The sequence below is a fragment of the Schistocerca americana genome, unplaced genomic scaffold, assembly GCF_021461395.2.
Source record: "Schistocerca americana isolate TAMUIC-IGC-003095 unplaced genomic scaffold, iqSchAmer2.1 HiC_scaffold_446, whole genome shotgun sequence".
Classification (NCBI taxonomy): Eukaryota; Metazoa; Arthropoda; class Insecta; order Orthoptera; family Acrididae; genus Schistocerca; species Schistocerca americana.
The window spans coordinates 70,001-75,000 of NW_025726177.1; the positions used below are offsets into that span (position 1 = coordinate 70,001).

The window sequence follows — 5,000 nt, forward strand, 5'->3', positions numbered from 1 at the left end:
ATTGCTCAGCTAAGCCACCAACACCCACACATGTCCCAGACAGGGGTGCACCCAACATCACAATACTGCCTCCTGTCACACCACACAAACAATGGCAGGAATGAAAGACACAGGTCTGCCACAAGCATGGAATCAGAGCGCCGCCTGTTATGAGCCAAAGGTGCACCCTGACGTGGCAAATCAGATGATGCCGCAGTCATTTACTTACGATAATCACAATCAACAAACCGGGCCCCCCCCCCCCCCAAGTGCCTTAACCTAACCCGTATTGTACCTTAACCTAACCCGTATTGTACCTTAACCTAACCCGTATTGTACCTTAACCTAACCCGTATTGTACCTTAACCTAACCCGTATTGTACCTTAACCTAACCCGTATTGTACCTTAACCTAACCCGTATTGTACCTTAACCTAACCCATATTGTACCTTAACCTAACCCATATTGTACCTTAACCTAACCCATATTGTACCTTAACCTAACCCATATTGTACCTTAACCTAACCCATATTGTACCTTAACCTAACCCATATTGTACCTTAACCTAACCCATGTTGCGCCTTAACCTAACCCATGTTGCGCCTTAACCTAACCCATGTTGCGCCTTAACCTAACCCATGTTGCGCCTTAACCTAACCCATGTTGCGCCTTAACCTAACCCATGTTGCGCCTTAACCTAACCCATGTTGCGCCTTAACCTAACCCATGTTGCGCCTTAACCTAACCCATGTTGCGCCTTAACCTAACCCATGTTGCGCCTTAACCTAACCCATGTTGCGCCTTAACCTAACCCATGTTGCGCCTTAACCTAACCCATGTTGCGCCTTAACCTAACCTATGTTGCGCCTTAACCTAACCTATGTTGCGCCTTAACCTAACCTATGTTGCGCCTTAACCTAACCTATGTTGCGCCTTAACCTAACCTATGTTGCGCCTTAACCTAACCTATGTTGCGCCTTAACCTAACCTATGTTGCGCCTTAACCTAACCTATGTTGCGCCGTAACCTAACCTATGTTGCGCCGTAACCTAACCTATGTTGCGCCATAACCTAACCTATGTTGCGCCTTAACCTAACCTATGTTGCGCCTTAACCTAACCTATGTTGCGCCTTAACCTAACCTATGTTGCGCCGTAACCTAACCTATGTTGCGCCTTAACCTAACCTATGTTGCGCCTTAACCTAACCTATGTTGCGCCTTAACCTAACCTATGTTGCGCCTTAACCTAACCTATGTTGCGCCTTAACCTAACCTATGTTGCGCCTTAACCTAACCTATGTTGCGCCTTAACCTAACCTATGTTGCGCCTTAACCTAACCTATGTTGCGCCGTAACCTAACCTATGTTGCGCCTTAACCTAACCTATGTTGCGCCTTAACCTAACCTATGTTGCGCCGTAACCTAACCTATGTTGCGCCTTAACCTAACCTATGTTGCGCCTTAACCTAACCTATGTTGCGCCTTAACCTAACCTATGTTGCGCCTTAACCTAACCTATGTTGCGCCTTAACCTAACCTATGTTGCGCCTTAACCTAACCTATGTTGCGCCTTAACCCAACACACGTTGGGCCTTAACCCAACACACGTTGGGCCTTAACCCAACACACGTTGGGCCTTAACCCAACACACGTTGGGCCTTAACCCAACACACGTTGGGCCTTAACCCAACACACGTTGGGCCTTAACCCAACACACGTTGGGCCTTAACCCAACACACGTTGGGCCTTAACCCAACACACGTTGGGCCTTAACCCAACACACGTTGGGCCTTAACCCAACACACGTTGGGCCTTAACCCAACACACGTTGGGCCTTAACCCAACACACGTTGGGCCTTAACCCAACACACGTTGGGCCTTAACCCAACACACGTTGGGCCTTAACCCAACACACGTTGGGCCTTAACCCAACACACGTTGGGCCTTAACCCAACACACGTTGGGCCTTAACCCAACACACGTTGGGCCTTAACCCAACACACGTTGGGCCTTAACCCAACACACGTTGGGCCTTAACCCAACACACGTTGGGCCTTAACCCAACACACGTTGGGCCTTAACCTGCTCTGTAATTGTCATACGACGCGTTAAATTAGTGTAGTGTTGCCTAACTGCAACCCCCGCAATATAGTTTGCTACTCGCACTGCCCGGTCCCCAGAGTATCGCTTCATGTTAAACACCTTGCAGCTATACACTGTAATGCGGATGGCGGCAGGACGTACATGCTCAATGCCCTTCGCAGTTGTTCATTGGCATTCGCATGGCGAAGCACAGCCTACGTTGTGGTACGGCTTGTGGCAACTGTCCGCTGATGTTGTACGTCCAAATCACACACTGTACCGCACATTGGTCCTCATGTACTGAATGATACATCGTGGTACATGTGTGACCGTACCACGACTGCGCCAACAACGGCGAACCATACGGTCCAAATATTGTGCACTCAGCTACGTGTCGTCTCCCTATAAGAGCTGGATTGCAGTATGGTATGCCGTGGATGGCGATCAGCATGAGCCGTCTGTTGATGTAGTGGCGCGTGTTGTCAGACGTAGTCGTCTCTTCTCACACACCGTGATAGCATGGTGCACTGCGTTCCACATCTGCGACATGCGACAGAGGCCGGTTGACAGTCGTTCGCGCAATGGACATCGCATACGTACGGGGGCCACCTTCCACGTGTTCGCGAAGCGTGCACATGTTGTTGCGTGTATGTGGGCAGACATAGTGTGTCGTGACACCTGACACAGGCATGCAACAATCGTTGAATTTGCAAATGGCGATGGACGTCTACGTTTGCTGGTGACGTTACGCAAATGAAGAACTGGTAAACCGTTGTGGTGCGGTTGTTCTCGCTAGAGGTGAATCAGTGATGGCGACGATCGGTTGAGCTACCAACCGGTTGTTTCAGCGATACCCACCATGCCCACGAACGTGAATGGCATGTGGGTGTGAAGCGATACGCGGCGGTGGCTGGGTGGGACCGTCCCCGGCCGGTGAGGGGGGGCCTTCCGGCGTGCTGGCCGCGCGGTGCGTGGGCGCACGCGCTACAGCCGGCTGGTGGGGGCGGCCAGTGGCAGGCGCGCCGGCCGACGGAGGCGGCAGGCGGCGCAGCTGCGCGCCGGCGCACCCTGCACGCGGCGCCGTGCGGCCAAAGTAGGTCCTCGCGGGCCCGGTGCGAAGCGCGGTGGACATCTGCAGTGTGCTGGTCCGATTGAGGACTGTGTGCGCTGAGGATGCGCCGCCGCCCGGCGCTCGGCGCCGCGACGCCGTCTGCTGCTCGGTCGCCTCTGCGGTTCTCGCAGGTGGATTGTATCGCAGCTGTGCGGACGTGTTGGCGCGTGCGCTGTGCTGGGAGAGTTCGCTTCGGCACCCAAGTGGGGCTTTTGTCCTTCTGTGGCGCTGGCGTTGGAGCTGCCGGCCACCGTAGGTGGCGCGTGTTGTCTCCCGCCGGCAATGCCACGACAGCACGCTCCCGGGCCTCTGTCGGCAGCGGCAAGCTCAGTTGGGAGCACGGGTGGTCGCACCTAAAGCGTCTACTCGCCAAACTCCGGGCGATTGCGCCTCTCTCGAACCCGACCAAGTACTTAGGACGGCGCTGCGCGCCGCCGGGACCTGAGAGGGTTTCGAGGTGTATTGTGCAGGGGAGCTCAGCCTCCTCCTGTTTGCAGAATAATTGAGCGGACGCTTGCGTGTTCGCGCGGGCCCCCGGGACACACTCCCGGGCGGCCGGCTGCTCAGCTCTAGTTGACGCAGCTCCCTGGTTGATCCTGCCAGTAGTCATATGCTTGTCTCAAAGATTAAGCCATGCATGTCTCAGTACAAGCCGCATTAAGGTGAAACCGCGAATGGCTCATTAAATCAGTTATGGTTCCTTAGATCGTACCCACGTTACTTGGATAACTGTGGTAATTCTAGAGCTAATACATGCAAACAGAGTCCCGACCAGAGATGGAAGGGACGCTTTTATTAGATCAAAACCAATCGGTCGGCTCGTCCGGTCCGTTTGCCTTGGTGACTCTGAATAACTTTGGGCTGATCGCACGGTCCTCGTACCGGCGACGCATCTTTCAAATGTCTGCCTTATCAACTGTCGATGGTAGGTTCTGCGCCTACCATGGTTGTAACGGGTAACGGGGAATCAGGGTTCGATTCCGGAGAGGGAGCCTGAGAAACGGCTACCACATCCAAGGAAGGCAGCAGGCGCGCAAATTACCCACTCCCGGCACGGGGAGGTAGTGACGAAAAATAACGATACGGGACTCATCCGAGGCCCCGTAATCGGAATGAGTACACTTTAAATCCTTTAACGAGTATCTATTGGAGGGCAAGTCTGGTGCCAGCAGCCGCGGTAATTCCAGCTCCAATAGCGTATATTAAAGTTGTTGCGGTTAAAAAGCTCGTAGTTGGATTTGTGTCCCACGCTGTTGGTTCACCGCCCGTCGGTGTTTAACTGGCATGTATCGTGGGACGTCCTGCCGGTGGGGCGAGCTGAAGGCGTGCGACGCGCCTCGTGCGTGCTCGTGCGTCCCGAGGCGGACCCCGTTGCAATCCTACCAGGGTGCTCTTGAGTGAGTGTCTCGGTGGGCCGGCACGTTTACTTTGAACAAATTAGAGTGCTTAAAGCAGGCAAGCCCGCCTGAATACTGTGTGCATGGAATAATGGAATAGGACCTCGGTTCTATTTTGTTGGTTTTCGGAACCCGAGGTAATGATTAATAGGGACAGGCGGGGGCATTCGTATTGCGACGTTAGAGGTGAAATTCTTGGATCGTCGCAAGACGAACAGAAGCGAAAGCATTTGCCAAGTATGTTTTCATTAATCAAGAACGAAAGTTAGAGGTTCGAAGGCGATCAGATACCGCCCTAGTTCTAACCATAAACGATGCCAGCCAGCGATCCGCCGCAGTTCCTCCGATGACTCGGCGGGCAGCCTCCGGGAAACCAAAGCTTTTGGGTTCCGGGGGAAGTATGGTTGCAAAGCTGAAACTTAAAGGAATT

General features: G+C 53.3%; 1 non-coding gene across 1 annotated transcript in view; it reads left to right on the forward strand.

Annotated features, from left to right (window-relative positions):
• The first annotated feature begins 3,756 nt into the window (after positions 1 to 3,756).
• The window catches only part of LOC124583192, a 1,910-nt gene continuing 666 nt past the window's right edge, over positions 3,757 to 5,000 (forward strand). The window contains exon 1 of the ribosomal RNA XR_006974068.1: positions 3,757 to 5,000. This exon is cut by the window's right edge and continues 666 nt beyond it. This is a non-coding gene — a ribosomal RNA (small subunit ribosomal RNA).